Source organism: Bos taurus, chromosome 6 (genome assembly GCF_002263795.3).
Source record: "Bos taurus isolate L1 Dominette 01449 registration number 42190680 breed Hereford chromosome 6, ARS-UCD2.0, whole genome shotgun sequence".
Lineage (NCBI taxonomy): Eukaryota > Metazoa > Chordata > Mammalia > Artiodactyla > Bovidae > Bos > Bos taurus.
In genome coordinates, this window is record NC_037333.1 from 29,487,686 (window position 1) to 29,512,611 (window position 24,926).

The window sequence follows — 24,926 nt, forward strand, 5'->3', positions numbered from 1 at the left end:
CTTGTAGTGGGCGAAGACAGACACAATCAAATCATGACAAGGCACTACAGACATGGCCGGCTCTGCCGAGGGAACATGGAGAATACAGTGCATAAACAAAGATTAATTCTGGCCGGGGGTGGGATTGGACTTGTGGGGAAGAGGCATTTGAACCGGGTCTTCAAAGATAAGTAGGAATTCACTGCGTGAAGGGAGGCAGAGGGATTCCAAGCAGAGGACAGACAGTACAGACATTTATGAGCAAGAAAAAGAGCAATGTTTGCTGAGAACATGAAATCCTGTATATGCCTTGAGAGCAGAGAAACTGGGCTGGAAAAGCAGAGTGGGAGAGAGACATTGGGAAGGAAGGGCCCTATAGCTCCTAATTTGATTTTTGATTTTATCTTACATGCATAGGAAGCAATGCCTCGGCCTCTGAATGGGGTGTCTGCAGTTTTCATTGTATGACCTGACCACAACTACTTCTTGCAGCTGATTGGGTTTCAAAAGAAACTAGTAAACTTTTTGAGATTAGATGAAAAACATTTTCCTTTTTATGTAAGAAAATGCAACGATATCCTTAATAGTCTCCATGAGAACAATAAGGTGAGTGTTATTTTAACACTTGAACATCTCTGCTAATATTGTTTGGAATGTTTACTTTTAAACTTCTGTTCAAACACACAGACACATAAAAAACAGTTCTTTCCTTGCTCCTATTAGAAGTCATAGCATTTTAAGGACCTACAATGCCACAGAGTTCTGCAGTAAAATAGTCTTCATACTTTCATACTAGTTGCACAAAAAATAGAAAAGTGTGTTCAAAATTGTACTGGCTAATGCATCTTGTCATTCTGATTTTCAGCTTTACACTTACAAAATAATATAAAAAGCTACTCCCTTATCGGAGAAAAAATAAACAATAGAACTCAAGTGTGCAAAAAACCTTTTTTCCTGACTCTGGGGTTTACAAAGGCCACAACTTCAGCGGCTTTCAGGCTGCCTCTTGCCTCCCCACCCCATTCTAATTTGCAGCATTCCACATCACTAGTCATTAACAACCCAAAGCTCCCTTCAGCTGCACAGTGAAAGACCATCACATCATGACAAATAAACAATCCCTTCCTCCCTCGGAAGAGTGACATATTATTCTGAGCACGTCTTCTCTCTGCTTTCATGGCTCTGCCAAGGTCCCCCCATGAGTGGGAAGGGGTAAAAAGAGAGAAAAAATATCCCACAACTTGTCTAAAGCATGTAGAGGATGATTTGTGTTCTTACTTACGGGATATGACTGTCACTGCTGATCTGCCTTCAGGCCTAGATTACATGTGATAAGGGCTGACCTTCTTTAAGTATTCACACATTATGCACTCATGGAGAGCAGGCAGGACACAAAAGTCCTTCAGATGTTCTGGACATCAATCAAGTGCACAGCATGGAGCCTGCCAAACTTTTCTTCCATTTACTCAGAGAGAGGAAGGGGGAGTCCAAGACAGACTTAATAAAGTTTAAAGCTATGCCACAGTATATTTGGGGAGACCATTGTTATTAAAAGGGTGCTATTTGAAAAAAATTCTCTACAGTTACCACTAGCAACAAACAAATTTCACACACAAGTAAAAAAGAGAAAACCAGATTGCACTTCAGCTTTAAAATTTCCAAACCTTTACTTATAAACAAGGTCAATAAATTTAGCAGATTGATATTTTTTCCTGAAATAATTGTTCACTAAAGATATATATCAAAAACTAAAACTATGAATTTTATAACAACCATCATAGAAGACATCCTTTTTGAGCCATTTATAAAAGTAATAGAGTATTTGTGATAAAATACTCTGAACATATCTTAATGAAATTAAATACCAATCAATAGCATAAGCCATTACTACCTAATAAAAATATGATCATTATTAACAGGGTCAGTCAGTCAGTCAGTTCAGTCGCTCAGTTGTGTCTGACTCTTTGCGACCCCATGAATCACAGCACGCCAGGCTTCCCTGTCCATCAGCAACTCCTGGAGTTCACTCAAACTCATGTCCATCAGGTTGGTGATGCCATCCAGCCATCTCATCCTCTGTCGTCCCCTTCTCTCCTGGCCTGAATCCCTCCCAGCATCAGAGTCTTTTCCAGTGAGTCACCTCTTCGCATGAAGTGGCCAAAGTACTGGAGTTTCAGCTTTAGCATCATTCCTTCCAAAGAACACCCAGGACTGATCTCCTTTAGAATGGATTGGTTGAATCTCCTTGCAGTCCAAGGGACTCTCAAGAGTCTGCTCCTACACCACAGTTCAAAAGCATCAATTCTTCGGTGCTCAGCTTTTTTCACAGTCCAACTCTGACATCCATACATGACTACTGGAAAAACCATAGCCTTGACTAGACGGACAGGGTACAATCCCAATATTATGAAATAGACATAATATCTTCTGATACAGGCTTTCAGTGTTGGTCTTTTATCATTGCTACTCCTCACAACTCAATAAAGGGATCTGAGAGCTTATAAAAGAGAATAAATAAGCCCAAACTTTATTCTCCTAAAATAATGTAACACTATGGACTTAGAGGGTATAATTTGATCATCAGCACAAACCCATTACAAAAAGATATTTCATGGAATTTTCTAACAGAATAATATCTTAAATATAGGACACTATCATTTACCTAGAGATTGTGAGGTTTTTTTAAAAAGCCTATGTCAGACCATGAATATAACAAGGACCTGTAGAGCCTGCACACAAGATAAGAATACTACACACAAAAAAACAATTAACATTAAAGAGTACCAGAGAATTAAAGGCAACTTACACAATTAAAGTACTAATGAAAATTAACTCAGGTAGTTTGTTAAGATAAGCTATAAAGTAAAAAAAAACAATAATAAACCTCCAGACTGCCCTAGGACCTCTGAACCCCATACAGGCATAATTCTATTAATACCTGGTTTCAGTGTGATGCAAAGAAAGGCTAAGTGGGGAAAACCACTAGACCATTCAGGTATGACCTAAATCAAATCCCTTATGATTATACTGTGGAAGTGAGAAATAGATTTAAGCGACTAGATCTGATAGACAGAGTGCCTGATGAACTGTGGATGGAGGTTTGTGACATTGTATAGGAGACTGGGATCAAGACCATCCCCATGGAAAAGAAATGCAAAAAAGCAAAATGGCTGTCTGGGGATGCCTTACAAATAGCTGTGAAAAGAAGAGAAGAGAAAAGCAAAGGAGAAAAGGAAAGATATACCCATTTGAATACAGAGTTCCAAAGAATAGCAAGGAGAGATAAGAAAGCCTTCCTCAGTGATCACTGCAAAGAAATAGAGAAAAACAACAGAATAGGAAAGACTAGAGATCTCTCTAAAAAAAATTAGCGATATCAAGGGAACATTTCATGCAAAGACGGGCTCAATAAAGGACAGAAATGATATGCACCTAACAGAAGCAGAAGATATTAAGAAGAGGTGGCAAGAATACACAGAAGAATTATACAAAAAAGATTTTCATGACCCAGATAATCATGATGGTGTGATCACTCACCTAAAGCCAAACATCCTAGAATGTGAAGTCAAGTAGGCCTTAGAAAGCATCACTATGAACAAACCTAGTGGATGGGGATGGAATTCCAGTTGAGCTATTTCAAATCCTGAAAGATGATGCTGTGAAAGTGCTGCACTCAATATGCCAGCAAATTTGGAAAACTCAGCAGTGGCCACAGTACTGGAAAAGGTCAGTTTTCATTCCAATCCCAAAGAAAGGCAATGCCAAAGAACACTCTAACAACCGCACCATTGCACTCATCTCACACGCTAGTAAAGTAATGCTCAAAATTCTCCAAGCCAGGCTTCAGCAATATGTGAACTGTGAACTTCCAGATGTTCAAGCTGGTTTTAGAAAAGGCAGAGGAACCAGAGATCAAATTGCCAACATCCGCTGGATCATCAAAAAAGCAAGAGAGTTCCAGAAAAACATCTATTTCTGCTTTATGGACTATGCCAAAGCCTTTGACTGTGTAGATAACAACAAACTGTGGAAAACTCTGAAAGAGATGGGAATACCAGAAAACCTGACCTGCCTCTTGAGAAATGTGTATGCAGATCAGGAAGCAACAGTTAGAACTGGACATGAACAACAGACTGGTTCCAAATAGGAAAAGGAGTACGTCAGGCAGTATATTGTCACCCTGCTTGCTTAACTTATATGTAGAGTACATTATGAGAAACTCCGGGCTGGAGGAAGCACAAGCGAGAATCAAGATTGCGGAAGAAATATCAACAACCTCAGATATGCAGATGACACCACCCTTATGGCAGAAAGTGAAGAAGAACTAAAGAGACTCTTGATGAAAGTGAAAGAAGAGAGTGAAAAAGCTGGCTTAAAGCTCAACATGCAGAAAATGAAGATCATGGCATCCGGTCCCATCACTTCACGGCAAATAGATGGAGAAACAGTGGAAAGAGTGACAGCCTTTATTTTTCTGGAATCCTAAATCACTGCAAATGGTGACTGCAGCCATGAAATTAAAAGACACTTACTCCTTGGAAGAAAAGTTATGACCAGCTGGTCATAACTTTTAACAGCATATTAAAAAGCAGAGACATTACTTTGTCAACAAAGGGTCCATCCAGTCAAAGCTATGGTTTTTCCAGTGATCATGTATGGATGTGAGAGTTGGACTGTGAAGAAAGCTGAGCACCAAAGAATTGATGCTTTTGAACTGTGGTGTTGGAGAAGACTCTTGAGAGTCCCTTGGACTGCAAGGAGATCCAACCAGTCCATCCTAAAGGAGATCAGTCCTGGGTGTTCACTAGAAGGACTGATGTTGAAGCTGAAACTCCAACACTTTGGCCACCTCATGCAAAGAGCTGACTCATCTGAAAAGACCCTGATGATGGGAAAGATTGGGGCCAGGAGGAAAGGGGGATGACAGAGGATGAGATGGTTGGATGGCATCACCGACTCAATGGACATGAGTTTGGGTGAACTCTGGGAGTTGGACAGGGAGTTGATGGACAGGGAGGCCTGGTGTGCTGCAGTTCATGGGGTTGCAAAGAGTTGGACCCGACTGAGCAACTGGACTGAACTGAACTGATGGATGTGAGAGTTGGACTATAAAGAAAGCTGAGTGCCAAAGAATACGACTGAACTGAACTGAAGGTCACACTTGTGCTCCAGGAATAGGGAACCAGGTGATACATAAATGTGAGATTATTCTGTATGCTATTCACTGCATGCTATTCAATCCATCACCTGGTCAGTATGACTACGTCAGATAAGAAGCTAAATTTGAATGAGAGGGAGATGTCTTGACAGGAGCTGGAAAGTAAGTAACCCAGGGAGGATAAATAGGCTATTTCTAAAAGATTATAGGATGATGATGCTATTGATGTTACACACCACTTGGTGAACTTTTATTCTTTAGGCTCTACATTATGTAACTAACATACATTGCCTCATTGGTCCTCACTGCTCCTTGTGTGAGGGAGTGAGCGTTAGTCACTCAGTTGTGTCTGATTATTTGCAACCCCACAGACTATATAAACCACCAGGCTCTCTGTTCATGGGGTTGCCCAGGCAAGAATACTGGAATGGATTGCCACTTCCTTCTCAAGGGGATATTCCTGACTCAGGGATCGAACCAGGGTCTCCCACGTTGCAGGCAGGCTCTTTACTGTCTGAGCCACCAGGGATATCATTCCCACTTACAGATGAGAATACAGAGTAAGCCTGAGCCAAAGAGGCCTGGAACTGGTCACAGGTAGATAGGATCAGTCACCAGTATTTCACTGGCTAGAGACTCACATGCTTCTGCTCTGCAAGAAATAACTGGGGCAGAAACCATCCACTCAGTTGATGGAAGACTCAGAGACATGGGCTGATAAAATTCATTCAAAGAACATGACTACCAGAAATTCTGAAGGCTAGAGCAAATGAGTGATCAGATACCTTCAATCCTAAACCTGTGGATTCAGAGGAATGGGACAAGAGACACTCCGGTAATCAAAGCGGTGAATTCAGAGGTCAGCAGTTTCAGATAAAAGTGAGAGATGTAACTTGCCTCTAGACTGTGTGTATTAGTTGTTTATAAAAAGTGTATTAATAATAATTAAAACAAGCTTATGTTCATTGATTTAAAGCAGTGTCTTGTATACATCTTTTTTTAACTTTTCCAGCAGCCCTTCAGGGTACGTTTATCAAACCAGTGAAGCAGCTAAGGTGAGGGAGCAAAGACTGTTTTCCCTTCAGTCAACCTGTGCTTCAGCAGGTATAGTGCGGCAACTCCGTCAACTTAGAAAGAAAAAGTGGGTGCAGGAAGTCACCAGGACAATGTAATGCACTCCCCCCTCCAACAGATGAGTCCAAGTTTGTTTTAATGAAAGATGCTATCTTCTTCACACATGAGAAAGCTGTTGAGAAGATCTACTTCACCCCACTTGCAAGGAACTGTGTGCGAAAAGAATTTTTGTTGTTTTAATACTTTGGCCCCAGTCTCTTCAGTATTAAAGTTACTCACTGGGAAAATAATGAACCACAGAAGCTACTAACTTGTCCTACCTGAAGCTCTCTTCCAAAGGATATTATCTTATCAAATTAGTACTAATGCACCCCTAAGCATAAAAGCAAAACCTCCAAGTATCTCTCTGCATCTCTTGCTAGCCATTATAAAAGTCATCATTTAAAAATCAATTCTTAAAGACAATTACTATCACTCTACTCTTATTTCATCCTAGAGTCAATTATGCATTGATTTCATGCAAATCCAACTTGAACTGGTATTAAACTGAAAATAAGAATTTATATTTAAGTTATTATACAAAAAATGTTTACTTTGTATGTTTCCTTGTAAATTCCTCTGAATATAAATTAGAAGGAAGGTGCATCTTAGTTTACACAAATAAAGAAATATAAAAGGAGTTAAAGTATAGGCCTATTTAAACATTTGAAGAATATATGCTTAAGTTCACATACCATATGGAGCCAGCTCCTAGAAAATCTGTTTTCCACTCTTTGGAAAATACCTAAGTATGTATATAAGGAATCACATGAGGAAAAGTTTCTTAATGTAAAAGAGAAGACATTTATAACAAAGAAAAGTTTGGTTTTATTTAGCATCCATCAGCTTTTTCAGGGTATTTTTTCAACAGTCGTGCTGCCAGTATATGATTTCCGCATTTCTTAGCAGACTTAGCTCTTAGTAGTCTTTTACAAATTGATGGTAGAAGAAATACAAGGGTTACTGAAAGCTAATTTTGATTTAATGTGACACTGAAAATCTATGTACATGCAAAAATATTTTCAAATATGAGAAGTAAGACTGTCACAATTTTCAGTTCAGAATCATAACATGCTAGACCTGTCATCTCTTCTACCAGCCAGAAGTCAACTGTGTATATTGAAAATACTTTCCTAATGACAGATGGTTGATACCAAAAGGATGCCTGAAATATATTGTATCTTGTATAAATACACACGCATGCATATAATTCCCTATCTTCCTTCACCTGTCCCCAGATATAAAGCACAGCTGTTTAGTGTTTCGAGTTTTTTATGAGAAGAAACATTTTCTATAATAGCTTCATTAAAGCCTTTCTAATATACCCCATATCTGGAGAATTTTCACAAGTTTCAGGGTTGGTTTGAATGTTTAAACCAATAGTTTTTAATAAATAAATTAAAAAAAAAAACCCACACATAGACCTTATTCAATCAGAGTATATCACCATACAGCGAAATCAGACTTCAGTCTTAGTGAAACCCTTTCTTCCATGCTCCATCCAAAGCATTATAGCCAAATCAGAGGATACTAAATGTACATGAAGTGACAAAAATAAGATGCTTAAATTATGGAGATGAAAAAGATGAGCTTTACAGACCACAATAGCAGATAAAATCAGTGGCATATTAGAAACAAAATCCCCACTAGTCTAATGAAAATATATGAAATTCTAATACCACTCTTGTATAATACAAAAATCTTAGTTACATAGGCATTCCTTTATCTGTTCACTTTGCTCTATGTTTCTTATTATACTATAGTTAGTTAGTCAACAACCTGTGTGGCCATGTCTGTTACTATCAAATACCCAACTGAAAACTGAAAAATTTAGTCAACCAGAGAGTTATCTTCAGGATTATGCCAAAAGGTTCAAATTCAACCTTGATTGACATGAGTAAAACCTGAATTTATTCAGATGATTTAAGGCCAATCCAGATGATCAATCTGATTTAAATAGTCACCATAATTTCTATTCTGAGTCCTCAATACATCTCATTAGCACCTTTACTAAAAAATTTGTTAAAAAAAAAAAAAAGGAAAAGAGGAAGTTCAAAAGCAATAGCTGCTCTTTTAGAAACACTTGTTTAAAAGTGGTGTTCAATTTTTCATTAAATTATATGTATATAATCAGAAATTGACAATTGAACAAGATGTTCACTTCACTCTGAGGCAAAAAAAAAAAAAACTAAATCACAGTTTACCTTCTGTCTCTTCAGTAAAGAATCTTGCCTCACTTTGCATCTCTTTTTTAACATTATCTTTATTGGTTTTTCATTATCTCTTTCTGGAAGTTGTTAAAAATAAAAATAGCCTATGAAAAGCAAGTTTGAAGTCTTTCTGAATTGTATATGAAGATTCAGATTAACCCCATAGTGGGCTACAAAAAGTATCAAAAAGCTGTCAGTCCTAGAGTAGATGCTTAGGATGTCCTTCTGAAGTCCCTGTGGTGGTTTACAAGGTCATATAAAAGGTGGCTTCCAAATACCTCATTGGGTTCTTCCACCATTCTTCCCCTTCCTCATCCTGTTCCTCAAACACATCAAGCATGCTCCAGCTCAGAACTCTGGGTCTCCCATTCCTCTGCCTGCAACACTCCTTCCTTAGATATCTACTTAGCTCCCTCCATCACCTTCTTCAAGTCTTGGTTCCATTCTCAAATCAGTGAAGCCTATCCTATACCCCATGAACCACTGCAACACTCCCATCCCCAAACTCCAACCAGTCCCTACTAGACCTGTATTCCCATCATTCCAAAGAAATTCTTCTTTCAAAGATGAACAAATCCAACTAATTTTTCTTACTCTGCTTTACTAGTTTTGTCTACTTACCACCTTTAACCACTATAAAATTAAACTAGCTACTTTTATTGTTAACTACTTGGCTCCCCTCACCCTTGCAGAGAATAAGGACCCCCTGGGCACTGATCTTTGTCCATTGTTCACTTAGATTCTGCAAGCACTCACAACGGTTACTATGCGGTAGATGCTCAATTAATCTTTTTTCCCAAGTATTTTCTTTGACGAGCCTTATCTCTCACTTCCTCAAGCACCTGACCCTTACTGCCACTTTACTCTCAACCCAATTCCTTTTTCCTTGTAAATCTCTACTTGCTCTTAGATTCTATCACCACCATTCTAATGAAATTCTTCTTTCAAAACTCAACAAATCCTTTCTGTCCCCCGGCCATGTGGCACTGTCTCTACTTTCCCTCTTAAAATCCTCATTCATTTAAAAGTAAATTGAACACAGAGAATTTACTAAGGTCTCACTAGAAGCTCTTCATTTGGTTTTCATAATGAGGGCCTATTTATCCAAGTTTCTTTCCTCTCATGTTCATATAATATAGATAACCATGATTCTTTCCCAATGATTTCTTCTCTCAAATGTTTTCCTTTGTAAAGCCCAGGTTTCAGCTAGTATCATTTTGACTACGAGGCTAAACCTATTTTTTTGAACCACCACTCCCCTATTTCCAACTACAAACGCAAGTCTAAATACTATCATTACTTTAAAAGCACTCCAAATTCTACCTCTCTTAACCCTGTGGATGTTACCATGCTTTGCAATCACCTAGCTTTAAGCCCTTCTCATTTCCTAAGTGTTGGGCATTTTCCATTTGTTTGAGACAGAACTCTACCAAAATAGAAGGTAAAAAATTTCACAGATTCACTTTCTTTGCCTCTCTAGCAGCTAGGACATGACTATAGGACCAAAACCTTCCAAATCAGATGTGCCTCTCCCAGACTTTACACAAAGCTACCAAAGAGCTCAGGGCATACATTCTGACCAGCGCTTCCAAAGGCAGCAGCAGTACCAGGTACAGGTGTAACATCTGGACCTAGCATTGAAGATGCGAGCAGGTAAGTGAGAATGCCCATGCTGAACTGGTGACACTGCTGTCCTTCTTACAAGATGAATACTGAGCTGCAATTTTAAATACAGTTCTAGGTAGTGTGTCTTCCAAACTTGGTTCTCATTTCTTCCTGGTTGTTGTTCAATTGCTCAGTCGTATCCAACTCTCAGAGACCCGATGGACTGCAGCACACCAGGCTTCACCATCTCCCAGAGTTTGCTCCAATTCATGTCTATTGAATAGGTGATGCCATCCAGCCATCTCATCCTCTGTCTTCCCCTTCTCATCCTGCCCACAACCTTTTCAAGCATCAGGTTCTTTTGCAATGAGTTGGCTCTTTGCATCAGTTGCCAAAGTAATGGAGTTTCAGCTTCAGCATCAGTCCTTCCAATGAATATGTGGGGTTGATTTCCTTTAGGACTGACTGGTTTGATCTCCTGGCAGTCCAAGGGATTCTCAAGAGTCTTCTCCAGCACCACACTTCAAAAGCATCAATTCTTCAACACTCAGTCTTCTTCATGGTCCAACTCTTACATCCATACATGAATACTAGAAAAATCACATATTTGCCTAGACAGACCTTTGTCAGCAAAGTGATATCTCTGCTTTTTAATGCAAAGTCTAGTTTTGTTATAGCTTTTCTTCCAAGGAGCAAGCATCTTTTAATTTCACGGCTGCAGTCACCCACTGCAGTGATTTTGGAGCCCAAGAAAACAGTCTGTCACTGCTTCCAATTTTTCCCATCTATTTGCCATGAAGTGATGGGGTTGGATGCCATGATCTTAATTTTTTGAATGTTGAGTTCTAAGTCAGCTTTTTCATTTTTCTCTTTCAACCTTATCAAGAGGATCTTTAGTTTCCTTCACTTTCTGCCATTAGGGTGGTGCCATTTTCATATCTGAAGTTACTGACATTTCTCCCAGCAATATTGATTCCAGCTTGAGCTTCATCCAGCCCAGCATTTCACATGATGTACTCTGCATAGAAGTTAAATACGCAGGGTGACAATATACAGCTTTGATACACTCCTTTCCCAATTTTGAATCAGCCTATTGTTCCATGTCCAGTTCTAATGGCTGTTTCTTGATCTGTGTATAGATTTCTCAGGAGGCAGGTAAGGTGGTCTGGTATTCCCATCTCTTGAAGAATTTTCCACAGTTTATCATGATCCACACAGTCAAAGGCTTAAGCATAGTCGATGAAGCAAAACTAGATTTTTTCTGGAATTCCCTTGCTTTTTTCCATCATCCAACAAATGTTGACAATTTGATATCTGGTTCTTCTGCCTTTTCTAAATCCAGCTTGTTCATACAGAAGTTCTCGGTTCACGTACTATTGAAGTCTAGCTTGAAGGATTTTGAGCATTACCTTGGTTAGCATGTGAAATGATTGCAACTGTGTGGTAGTTTGAACATTCTATGGCATTGCCCTTCCTTGATACTGGAATGAAAATTGGCCTTTTCAAATCTTGTCTCCACTGCTGAGTTTTCCAAATTTGCTGGCATACTGAGTGCAACACTTTAACAGCATCACTTTTTAGGATTTGAAATAGCTCAGTTGGAATTACATCACCTCCTGGATGAATCCAGATTTCTTCCTGGATAATCTATGAACTAGCAAATATCCTCTTAGTAGCTTTGTTTTCTGTGTAAATTAATCATAGTTGGTTTCTGTTGCTTTCAACCTGAAATTTTGAGCAATATATCCAGGAAGACCCAACTCATTCCCTTGGTAGAAATAATTGTTTCCTTTTCCAAACTTCCATAGTACTTGACATGTCTATGACACATATCTTATTACCTCACCCTTCATTATAACTATTTATGCCTACTGTTTTCCATAGGACACTTTATATTTCCTTAAGGTAAACTGCCTATCATTCATCTTTTTCCACACTTTTTACACTTCCCTCCTTGTTTACTTCACATATTTTTTGAAAACAAACAAAACGTTATTTTCTCACTCTTTCTGGCTCTGGAAGTTGCTCTAAATCTTCCCTTTTGTGCTTTTAAAGGTTCCACCATCTTTTTCCTGAAATTGCCTCCAGGATTATCTTATTTAGGAAGTTTCTGGTGTCTCTCCAAGATTCTGTCTCTTAAGTCCATTTCTCATTTCCATGCACCAAAGGCCCTTTTCTTCCTTTGCTCCAGCAGGGAGCATCAACAAGACTGCCAAAACCATTCAGTAAGGAAAGGACAGTCTTTTAAACAAGTGGTTTTGGGAAAATATGAATATCCACATGTAAAAAGTAAAGATGAATCCCTACCTTATACAACATACAAAAATGAACTCTAAATGGATCAAAGAACTAATCATAGGAACTAAAAGTATAAGACTCTTAAAGGAAAACATATGGGAAACGTTTCACATTCCTTCATTGGGCAATGATTCTTTGGATATGATTTCAAAACCATAGGCAATTTAAAAAATAGATAAAGTAAACATAAAACTTAAAACCTCTGTGCATCAAAGAATACAATCAATAGCATGAAAAAGCAACCTAATATAGCATGAAAAAGCAACCTATGAAATGGAAGAAATCATGTAAATCATATATCTGATAAAGGGCTATTATCCCGAATATGTAAGAATGCCTAGAACTCAACAACAACGAAGAAGGAAATGGCAAGCCACTCCAGTACTCTTGCCTAGAAAATCCCATGGACAGAGGAGCCTGGTGGGCTGCAGTCCATGGGGACGCTACAAGTCAGACACAACTGAGCAACTTCACTTTCACTTTTCACTTTCACACATTGGAGAACGAAATGGCAACCCACTCCAGTGTTCTTGCCTAGAAAATCCCATGGATGGAGGAGCCTGGTAGGCTGCAGTCCATGGGGTCTCGAAGAGTCAGACATGACTGAGTGACTTCACTTTCACTTTTTACTTTCATGCATTGGAGAAGGAAATGGCAACCCACTCCAGTGTTCTTGCCTGGAGAATCCCAGGGATGGGGGAGCCTGGTGGGCAGCTGTCTATGGGGTTGCAAAGAGTCGAACATAACTGAAGCGACTTAGCAGCAGCAGCAACAACAACAAAAACAAAACACAACCCAATTTTAAAAATGGGCAAAGACTTTACATAGACATTTCTTCAAAGAAGATATATAAATGGCCAACGAGCACACCAAAAGGCGCTCAACATCACTAATCACTAGGGAAATGTAAATTAAAATCACAATGAGATATCATCTCATACCCAACAGAATAGCTATTATCAACAAAAACAAAATAATTATTTGGAGAGGATGTGAAGAACCTGAAACCCTTGTTGGTGGGAATGTAAAATGGTACAGCTGGTATGGAAAAGAGTAACTCTTTAAAAAATCATAAACAGAATTACTTTATAATCTAACAATTCTACTTCTGGATATATATCCAAATGAATTGAAAGCAGAATTTTGAGAAGATAGTTACACACCCATGTGCATAGTAACATTATACACAAGGGCTAAAAGGTAATAGTAACTCAAGAGTTTTACAATAGATGAATGGATAGAGAAAATATGGAATGTTCACATGATGATGCATTATTCAGCCTTTTAAGGGAAGGAAATTCTGACATATACTACAGAATGGATGAACCTTAAAGACATTATACTGAGTGAAATAAACCAGTCACAAAAATATAAATGCTGTTATTCATATGATGAAGCCATAACCCCTCAATATGATAGTATTTGAAGGTGGGGCCTTTTGAAGATAATCAAGCTTAGATGAGGTCATGAAGGTAAGGCCCCCATAATGGGATTAGTGTCTTTATAAGAGGAGGAAGAGGGATCTGAGCTAACTCTGTTGTGTTCTCTGTCTCTCTCTGCTCTATAAGGAGACAGCAATCTAACTCCAGGAAGGGGGTCATCACCAGGAATCCAATATTCTGGCACCATGATCTTGGACTTTCAGGCCTCCAGAATGTGAAAAATAGATGTCCATGGTCGCTTAAGTCACTCAGCATGATGTATTATGCTACAACTGCCTGAACAGAATGAGTTTCAACTTTGCCCAATAATGTGGACATATTTAACACTACTGAATTGTAACATGTAAAAATCATTAAGGTAGCAAATTTTATTGTATGTATGTTTTACCAAAATTAATTTTTTTAAGAGGTTTGTTTTTTTTTAAGGGGGTGGGGGGAAACAACCTTTGCCCAACCCAGGCTTCCAAAATACTATATCCCAGCCAGGGTGAATCAGAGAGTTGATCTACTCCTGCCCCATTTCCATCCTCCGTAACACTGTGAAGAATGATTAACTGCTTAAAATCCTGCAGTGGCTCCATAACATTGTCTCTATCTGATCCAATCACCTGCAACAGAAGCATCTGCCCCGCCTCATTCTCCAGTTTCATCTCTTGCCACCAGTTTCCATGTGCTCCACGTTCTACTTGTATCTGTATTTTCAATTACAATTTTCTCTTATATTCCTGCTTTTCTCTCAGCTCTCTTCAGTTCAGTTCCGCAAGATTTCATTGAACATGCACTATGCGTTGAGCACTTGGAGACAGGATACATAGATTAGTTAATGGAATGCTTCTATTCTCAAGAATTTAAAAGTCTAGTGGAGGGACACTCATAAAGAAATCCCTTCTACCATAATAATGTCATCTGTACTCTCAAAGAAACTCATAATCTAAGCTTTTTAAAGTATTTCAAAGACATACTGTTTCATGACAAATGTGCACCCAAAATATATTTCCATGTAAAAAATTAGAAATCCATTATTTATACTGTAGAAATTCTATTTACTGGCCAAATATTAATAAAAAATTGAAAATATTAATGTAAAATTTAAAAATATGATCCAAGCATTGCACATTGATTCAAAAACTTTTGAAATATCAAAGAAATTTAAAAAGCAAAACTCAAGAGGTATGTGTGGGTAAACATACATATGTATTTATTAACATGCAATTATGTGTCAGCACTATAACATTTTAATAGTAGAAAGGAAAAATTGCAGGTACATTTTTAAATACATTGATCACTTTTTATCACTTTAAACTTTAACTTAGGTAATTTTTCCTCTTTACTAGTTTCATAATTAAAGTTTCTCCTGCCATTTAGAGTAAACACAATTTCAGACATGGGAGAGAAGAATGACCAGTTCAAGTTCAAGGGTTCACTGCACATGAATATCCATAAATGCCCCTTGACAGTCTTGGTAGTATAATGAACCTTGCAATTACTCAGCAGGCCATCACCACAATACATGAACATAATGCTCGCAACGTCGAACAACAAAACATTATACAAATAATGCCAACCAACTGTTTTGGTTCACATAGGGCTTTTGGAAACCAATTAAATTGCAACAGTTCCTCTTAAATCTTTATAAACCTGCAACGAGTTTTCCTTTACTGAGTTATGCTTACGGGAAATAATTAATACAAAAAGGTGTTGGCATTATATACAATTGGGAGATGCCAATTAGCAAAACCCTCCTTCAAAATGACACCAGTTAATTCCAGCATGAGCCCTCTGAGTGAAATAGCCTCTCTCTTAAATAAATGCCAGTGCTTCATTGTCTCTAGGAATGTCTCCAATCATCCTATATATAACCTCCTGGGGTAAATGCTTCTGGTCCTGCCTTCCTGTTGCCTCTGCACTGAAGACACCATCTTCATTAAGTTAATTCATCTGAATCTTAGGGTGCTTTCCTTTACTCTAGGGGTTCTTCCACTGTGGTCAGGTTATTTCTGCAAAACAATCTTTGACATAGCAAAAAGTATCATCAAGTAGAAAGTAACACACAGATAAAAGATGATTAATTATTACCACCCCTAATAAAAAATATAGAACACATCAGGCAATATATGTGCATAAAAGCCGGCATCTCATCTACCAACTTAATTATCTGAGTGGTTTGGTGGTTAAAGTACAAGGCTGAAAATGAAAAACTTTATATTCTATTTAAGATAATCCATTTTAGCTTATATTTTCCCAGTCAATAAGCAGAAGACTGCTGATGTGCAAAGTACATTGTAATATAGATTATAAGTAAGTTCAGGATTTTTAACTTTGTCAATAGCTACCCTGTGCTATTTTCATCACAAAGGGTTTATTGTTACTCAGGACATCTTCAGAATAGGCTTGATGTGATGGCTCAGCCTTTATCATCCAGTTGAAAAGGAAAGATGAATAATAAAGCAAGCTGGGTTTCCCTCTCAGATCCACATTCTGAGAGAAAAGCATGTAGGATTTGGTCATGAGAAATGGAGAAATTCTGGTTTTCCCCCTTCAACATTTTTAATCAGATAACTTCAGATAACTAGTTAAACATTTCAGACTCTAAGAGATTAACTGACAAATCAATTAGTATTATAATTTTAATTTTTCTTTTTTTTAAATCAAGTGAAACACATGAGAAAAAAATAAGTTAAATGAGAAATAGATTCTTCTCAGTTTGGAATCGAATATTTCTTTTCATTTTGTTTGACAAACAATGCTAACTGGTCTTCTGACCCTAGAGAGTACTCAGTTCAGTTCAGTCACTCAGTCGTGTCCGACTCTTTGCAACCCCATGGAGTACTACTTCTTTTTTAATTGGCCACAGAGAAAGAAGTAATAAGCTGGATAATTTTAAGAATTTAGCTAAGAAAAATTTGCCTTTCATTTTTAAAAGCACAGACTATATAGATATATAACTATGGTATACTTCACTCATTTTTTAAATTAAATCCCGAGTAATCTGGCAATTATTATTTTTATCTAAAATAATATAGACATTATAGGGACAACTTCGAATGGTATCTAAGAATTATATAAACATTAAAGGAAAAGTATTTTAAAAAATGAGTAATGTTACTCATTTTAATGAGTAACAAAACTGAGAATATAATATATAAAGTACCTGGACTAAGAAATAGTGAGAAATCATGCTTAAAGTGGATGGAGTCAGTATGGACACAAAGTTATTTGGTAACTTTACAAACGTACAGCTTTACAAGGATATTCTGAAGTCTATACCTTTGTGTAATAACTGAATTATTTTTTCTATTATCATTTGGGGTTTAATTCTTCATTAAGATTACAAAATCAAATAGATGATTTGTATGAAGAAAATGTTATAAATTAGAAGACACAAATATCAACCTGCATATCATGAAGTTGTGTTCTATAAAATGAGCAAAGATACACTGTTACACATTGATTACACAAGGGGCGCTGACATAATGTCAAGTGTACTTGTGACCCAAAAAAACACAATCACAAATCTATGCTAGTCATGCTAAAACCTAAACAAAGGTTTAATGATTATATGTGCTATCTTAAAATAGGTTATTATTACCATATCAGGTCTTTCAAATTCATAGCACAAATATGAGCAATGTTCTTTACCTTCTCTCTTGGTAAATAAAACTACGGTCATCAGAAAACCATTTTAGTGAACTGACACTTTGATCACAGTTCTACAACAGATATTCAAAATATGATTCCTAATAACGTTTCTGAAAACCATTTCGAAATTGAAAAGTGCGTTCCAACATGTATCCCATTTTCTCTTCTTCTGGCTAATAGGTGTATTTGAACCAACTGAAGCAGCAACTTCTAGGAAACAATTTGAGTGTAAAGTGCGGATTCTATCAAGATACTTCACATTTCCACAACAATGACCGAGTGAATGAAAGCAAACCAGCCAGGTAAGCTGTTACCATTTTAACCCTTTACAAGAGATATTTTCTGTTCACAAATCATTTTTGTGGTTCAGTCACTCAGTCTTGTCTGATTCTGTAACCCCGTGGACTGCAGAATGCCAGGCTTCCCTGTCCTTCACTAGGGAATCATTAGATCTTTCTTAATGAATTAGATCTAATAAATCATTAGATCTTCCTTAATTCCTCTCTTTCTCTCAGGTCTTATATTCAATACATTATATCACGACTTGGTAGTACTATATCCAAAATATATCCTAAATTGAACCACTTTTCAGCACTTCCACTGCAAAAATTCTAGACTAAATTACAGTCCTGCAGAAACTCATAGAATAGCCTCCTTTAGGATACTGATTCCATACGTCCTGCCTCAGAGGGAGTACTCCACTCAGCAACCAAAGAAACATCTGCAAAGTGTAAATCACATGCTACTTTCCTACTTAAAACCTCCAATTACAAAGAAAACCACACTTGCTACTGTGGCCCACATGTTTCAGCCTCTGCCTGCTTCTTTGACCTCATCTCCTATCACTTTCCCCTTTGCCCAAAATGTCCTCTGAATGCTGGTGTTCTCTTTAGCCCTCGAGCACAACACACTCCTTTAATCTCACAGTCCCTTCACTTGTCCCTCTAACTTATTCTCCTTATTTAGATTTCAGTTCTGTGGCCAGCCTAAGAAAAATAAATGCCAACTTTCCTAACATTTTCTTCAGGTCATGTCTGATTTGAGGATCTCTGTTTTGTATTTATTGGCCATTTCCTTCTAAATATCAGCACTTGGAAGCAGGTACTTTGTCATGGTCACTACAAAATCCAAAGCATCTGTAACTGTGCCTGGCACACAACAGAGACAATTGACATCTATGGGATGGATGAAGTAAGTTGTATTATCTGTGCTGATACTACATTTACAGATACCATCGCTTGTGGACTGTGTTCTAGAATAGCTTAGACCATGGACTGAGCCAACAGGAGGGCAGTCCTTACAGAGGTAGATGCAGCGGGTTACATAGGATAGTACCAGGACCGGACACACCTCTCTCAATACCACGAGGCTTCTTAAGTTTGCAACAGCACTGATCTTGGAAGGAGAAGAAGCCAGTAGAATCCTAGAGAGTGGGGAAACCCTAAGAGGCTGAGACACTCGTCTGGCAGATAAAATTTTAATCTGAAATGCAATAAATACCTTCAACTGTCAAGACCAATCATCTCTCATCAAAGAGAAAATGGAGTTTTCTAAAAGCAAAATCAATAAATCAATTAATGTTACATTTTCCTTTAATGGACAAAGACTATGCAGTGTGCAAATATAGACTCTATTATATTAGCTGCTAGAATCATTATTCAAGTAGCTAAAAGTGTTGGCCTCATAGGCTACATTATAGATAGATTCGACAATTCTTAATTCAACCGTTCTATTAATAAGCAGTGTCATCTTGCTGGGTTTTAAAATAGAATTTTTAGTGTGGTCTAATAAAAAGTACATTAGACTAAGGGTCACAGATTCCATCTCTACCACAATTAATCCCTCTTAGCATCAGTTCTTGCTACAAAACAGAAATCCCCTTATTCCTCACAATATTGTCATACTGAACAAATGACAGAACATATGTGAAAGCTTGTAACCTGTAAGATATTGTTCAGTATTTAAATCTTCACATTAGGACTTCTTGTATTATATACGTTCTCATTCATGTGTATAAGCATGCATACATTAAAATGTATTTTGTGTGAGAGGTCTGTTTCATTTGTGGCAGAGGCTTCAAAGCCAGAGAACCAGAAAATGTATTACACAAATGCATATAAACTTATTTTAAAAGAAGTGAGTGTTGAAGGCTTGCCATCATTGCTTTGAGATCTGAAGTAACTTCAAGGGTCTCTGACATAAGAGATGGAAAGAACATATAAATTGAAAACATTTTACCATACGAGAAGTTTTGTTGGCAGGCATGCTATAAAGGAGAAGGCTGAAGTCTCTAAGGAGAGGAAAGAAAGGTATGGAGCAAAGTTTGGGGGGTATGTGTGTTTAAATGTGTTAGATTTCATTTATCTTCAGCCCTATGGACTCTTCATTAGAAATGGTAAATAATTTCACATAAGAGAATAAAGTTAGTGGCAATTTTATGGTAAAGAAAATACACCTGTTCTTGGGCTTCCCTGGTAGCTCAGCTGGTAAAGAATCCCTGCAATGCAGGAGACCCTGGTTTGATTCCTGGGTCGGGAAGATCCCCTGGAGAAGGGATAGGCTACCCACTGTAGTATTTTGGCCTAGAGAATTCACGGGGTCGCAAAGAGTCGGACATGACCAGTGACTTTGACTTTCACTATGGAGGTCAAGAAAGCATTGAAAGTTTTTCTCATTTTTAACTTGAGTATGATACTAACAGAGTAGCTTCCACTCACTGTATCTAACCTGAGCTCCAAGACATTATTGAAAATCCATAACACAGACCTTCCTGCAATAAATAGGGTTGTTCTCTTTAGTCCTGTCACGAGGAAAACAGACTTTAAATTAAATCCCTCTAATTGATTTAAACTAGCAGTAGATTTATGTATATATTACTTGAATATTGTAATAGTCATATATTAACTTAATTCCATATTCTTTTTATAAACTCAAATTTCAGAAACTCCACTGATGTTACAAAGAGAGTTGTAAATATAGGCATTTATAAACACCATAGAAATAAAAGCATTTTCTTGTCATAGACAATAACATTCAAACTCTGGACTGGGTGTATCATGTGATTTTTTTAAAGGGTAAATAGCAAAGATTACCTAGAACTTCAACACAATTTCCTTCAATTTCATCTTTTGTTTCAAATATTGAATTATCTGCCAAAATTCACAGAAAAAGTGTACCAAATCATTATATATGATTTCTAGTATTCTAAACGAAGTACCCCCTAACAGAATTTGAGAAATGCTGATTAAGGTAGTTACTTAATCAGTGTGGTTAGAAAACACACCTGTTTTGGCTGCTTACTAGTAACAGTGCACAAAAAGATACTTTTTCAAAGCCACTCCCCTAAGACTTGCTTCCAAATGCAGAGTTTTCATATTTTCTTTCCATTAAAACAAAGTGGCTCTGTAACAACCATAGGACCCTGTGCCCTAAAAGAAGTTTCATTCACATCTATTTTTACACACAGGTTTCCTTATAAAATATACTGCCGAGACCCAGCTGAGTGAGCCTTCGTGTTCTGTAGACAAAACCTCCTGCCATTGAACAAGTTCTCCACCTCACCGCTGACCACACTGTCTGTCCTATTTCTTTTCTCCCAGGGAATAAGATATATATATACATAAACTACTGAATTGTTCTGCAAACAAGCTACTTCTCATTTACTTTGAAAGCTATCTTTTATGAATACATAATCCACTCCTCACACACTCAGGACACATTCATTTTCTGCTGAGCTCTATAAATATGTGTTTTACCAATAATATTTGAAGACAGGCCAGTTCCAAAAGCAAACAAGCATCCCTATTCCAACCAATGTTCATACAGCATTAACATAATGTTAGTTCTAAATTTCTTATGTACAATGGTGGGTTCAGAAATATTTGCTTACAGATGCCCTATATATAGTATATGTAAAATTCTACATACTTTAAAACATTTTACATAGCATGTCTGCCCTATTACATACGAAAGTCAGTAGGAACTGATTTAGTGACTTTTAAAAGACCAATGATGAATACTAGCAGGCCAAAAAAAAACATCTGAAATATAGTGCTGAGGATATATTTAGTTGCATTAATGTCATGAAAGAAAAATAATGAGCAGACGAAACAAACTGTTTAACCTGGAATCAGGTTATTGTTCTTACAGTAAATAAACACCTGATTTAAATTCTATCCACTTATCATAGGTTAATAAAAAATTACATATGAATAAAAGATGAGGATCAATTTTTCAAATCAGATGAACTGAAGCCTGATTTTAGTTGTTGGGTTAAAACCCACTTAAAAATCTCTAACGTAGCTACTTTACACCCAGGAAACCACACAAGCTTTACAGATACAACAGCATACAACATGGCGCATACCACACTGATCACACTGTATTCTTCTCTGGCCACGTTAACACTACACTTTCTTCAATTTTGAGTATATAGTAAAACTTGATACAAAGCCTAGAGAACTTGTAGCTGCTCTTTCCTATATTTTAGACTACTCCCCACCAGAGTAACTTGCTTCCCTAGTTTTATTTAGACGCACTTGACATATAACATTGTATTAGTATAAGGTAAACAACATAAGGATTTGATATACACATATATTGCTAAATGATTACCACATTTTAGCCAACCATTTAGTTTGCATTACTGTAGCTAATGTTTATTCTCTTTTATTCTTTCAGTATAAAATTATAATTTGAAAGGCAGAGAAAGTGATAAAGATTAGGAATATGTTATTTATTGATCAATCCCATACAACCCAATACTTGGATTTGCTGTTGTTGTTTAGTGGCTAAGTCATGTCCTACTCTTTCGCAACCCCAGTGGACAGGAGCCCGCCAGGCTCCTTCAACCCGTGGCATTTTCCAGGCAAGAATACTAGAGTGGGTTGCCATTTCCTTCTCCAGCGGATCTTCCCAACCGAGGGATCGAACCTGCATTGCCTGCGTTGGCAGGTGGATTCTTTGCCACTGAACCACCAGGGAAGCCCAATATAACTATTTCCTTAAACACAGCATCTCTTTATAAACTCTCCGGAATCTTCACAATCCATTGATTATAAATGTGTAGTGTTTCATGAGTGAAAGGGCAGATTTCTAATCCCAGTAATATAAACATTCGGGGGACACATAATTCTTTTTCATGGGGAAACTGTCCTGTGTCTTTTAGAGAGTTTTTAGCAGCATCCATCATTTCTACTCATTAGACACCAATAGTATCCTTTCCCAGTGGTAAAAATAAGAAATGTCTTGAGACTGCCAAAATTGCTCCTGGGTTGAGAACCACAGATTTGGATTTCTATTTTAATTGTCAATTTAAATTAAGTCAAGTAAATATTCTCTGATAAGGCACAACAATAGTATTATGAAATGTCATTATTGTAAACTATAAGTATATAATTAACATCCAAGTTCATATAAATCTATACTTTTATCTCAAATAAAACTTAAATTTTTTAACAATACTCAAATAACACAAGTTTTTATCAATACTCAAATAATATTTAAGTGTTACAATATCTCAAATAACACTTAAGTTTTTATCAATAACAGAAACTTTTATCAAAGTACCAACAACAGAAGTAACTATTTTTGATTTTCCAAAAATATCACCCAATTAAATGCTTCCTTTCACCATTTGAGTAAGGTTTATTTTGGTTTTGGTCTGGACTAAAATGGCTGGAAGTACAGGAAGTTTTATCTAAAAAATGAACATAGACCAAGTCTTATAAACTGGCCCTAGTGCTATTTCCTATCATAGCTCCTGTTTGTTTACATTAGAGTTCTTATAAATTGGGTGTTATTTCCTTTCCACTAAGTTTCAAGGTATTAACAGCCAAGGAGGTGTTTTTTGATTTTTTCCTCCTTCATTTTCTCGCACTTCCCCCAAATAAATAATGCACTGCTTGTAACACAATTTTAAGACTGGGCCCCAGACTTCAAAATTATTATGAATTTATTTTTACCTAAATCTATATACTTGAAATCTTTACCTAAATCCTTATACTTGAAAGCCTAACATTCTCTTTAAAATGGAAATTAGTAAAATATGCATCTGCTAGTAAGTACCTACTTTCCAAAAGAATCATTTATCTAGTCATTTCACAGCTAAAACTTGCAAATTCTTAAGTAAATCAGTTCCATTTATTTTGACTTCCTGCCTAGGCTCTTCATTCCAGAAAAAACATTACTCTAATATTTTCATCTATTAAGTACTCTTAAAATTAATGTCCCTATTTAAGCATATTTCTTACCCTCACTCCAAAAAAGAGGGGCACAATTATAGGAAGCATAGATTTAGTTCATTTCTCTGGATAGTTATCCTTGTCTGGCTTTAAAGAAGCACAAGGTATGCCCATTAGTGACTTCCATTTGTGTGAGTTCAGAACTAAAATGGTGAAACAATTGGCTTTGTATGCAATCTGTAGCAGTGTCTGACAACTGCAAAACTGTCCTTGTCCAGTGAACTTTCAGTGAAAAGCTGTTGAAAGTTCATGCACCCCAAATGCACATTCATTATAATTAAATAAGAAGATTACACAGACATTGCTGACAAGGATTATCAAAATAAAACAGCGCCACCTGCCCCTTGCTCTCCCATTAATTAGTATGGAGTCCGAGGTGCCAATTAACAAGCAGCAGAAAAGGATCAGTAAACACAGCTCAAGCTGAACTTGAAGATTAACCCTTCCAGTTCAGGTCGCATGTCTTAACCATACTATGTTGATTTAACTATGCAAGTCAAAATAAAAGCTTGAACTATTTTTTTAAGAAAAACATTATCATTAAGAAGACAATTCTGTTGTATAAAATAATTCCCAAAATAGCCAACCCCAAAGTTCATGTAATTCCATGAACAAGGGGCCATTCAGTATTTCACGAGGATGCAGAATACCAAATAACGCAGGTAATACCAGTGACTAAAATACTTCCACATTATAAATTACAAATCTATGGTAGTTAATATTAACTCTGAGAAACAACTAGAATACTGTATGGTTAGTAGCAACTAGCACCCCCTCCCACCTGCCCCCTGCTACTCAAGAGCACTTCAGAGGCCCAAGATCGGAATTTTTTAAAGTAAATGGCTTCATTACTGGTTTTATGGGAACTATTATTAGTTATTTTAAAATTTAACTATTCACTCTTTTTAAAAATACTTTCCAAAAACAATATATTCATTTCCATACAATTCCCAACTTGATTCATAACTTCTCTATAGACTTCTCATTATTCTGGAAATCTAAAATTACTTCTTAATAAAAATGTACTCTAAATGCAAATTATCAACAAAATTAAAATGTAAATTTTCTTACACGGATACATGCACATAAGTGACTCATACCTAGGACCCTGGAATTCTCATCCTAAAGAACCAGAGTGTACATCTTTTGGATCAGTTCAGTCATTCAGTCGTATCTGACTCTTTGCGACCCCATAGACTGCAGCACGCCAGATCTCCCCGTCCAACACCAACTCCTGGAG

General features: G+C 37.0%; 1 protein-coding gene across 20 annotated transcripts in view; it reads right to left on the bottom strand.

Annotated features, from left to right (window-relative positions):
• Positions 1-24,926, bottom strand: part of BMPR1B (bone morphogenetic protein receptor type 1B) — a 449,057-nt gene that overhangs the window by 116,321 nt on the left and 307,810 nt on the right. For 5 of the 20 annotated variants that reach the window (XM_024993072.2, XM_024993068.2, XM_024993062.2 and 2 more), the window contains exon 1: positions 1-24,926. This exon is cut by the window's right edge and continues 20,988 nt beyond it. The exons of the other annotated variants lie outside the window; for them this stretch is intronic. The gene's annotated coding sequence lies outside the window, so the exon portion shown is untranslated. 20 annotated transcript variants of the gene reach the window in all.